This window comes from Corvus brachyrhynchos, unplaced genomic scaffold (genome assembly GCF_000691975.1).
Source record: "Corvus brachyrhynchos isolate BGI_N302 unplaced genomic scaffold, ASM69197v1 scaffold101, whole genome shotgun sequence".
Lineage (NCBI taxonomy): Eukaryota > Metazoa > Chordata > Aves > Passeriformes > Corvidae > Corvus > Corvus brachyrhynchos.
In genome coordinates this window covers 10,311,448-10,311,676 of record NW_008237239.1, presented here as the reverse complement: position 1 = coordinate 10,311,676, position 229 = coordinate 10,311,448, and the positions used below count along the sequence as shown (strand labels likewise).

Here is a 229-nt window from a genome sequence, read left to right as displayed (position 1 = left end):
CCCCCCCGCCGCCGGGGGCCGGCCCCCAGCAGCAGCCTGGCTCAGCCGCGTTTTGACGAGACTTCAGATTTCCCTGCGTGTCCCTGGCCGCTCCCCAGCCTTCACTCATCCACCGTTCCCCTCTCTTCCCGTGCTCTGCCGCCGGGCTCTAATTCGTTTCTTCCACTGTCACAGACAGAGGCTAATAGGATGCGTGGTCAAGATTTTGGGATCCATCAATGACTCCGCA

At 62.0% G+C, this 229-nt stretch overlaps 1 long non-coding RNA gene across 1 annotated transcript in view; it reads right to left on the bottom strand.

Annotated features, from left to right (window-relative positions):
- LOC108445592 overlaps nt 1-229 on the bottom strand; it is a 7,975-nt gene that overhangs the window by 1,934 nt on the left and 5,812 nt on the right. The window lies entirely within an intron of this gene.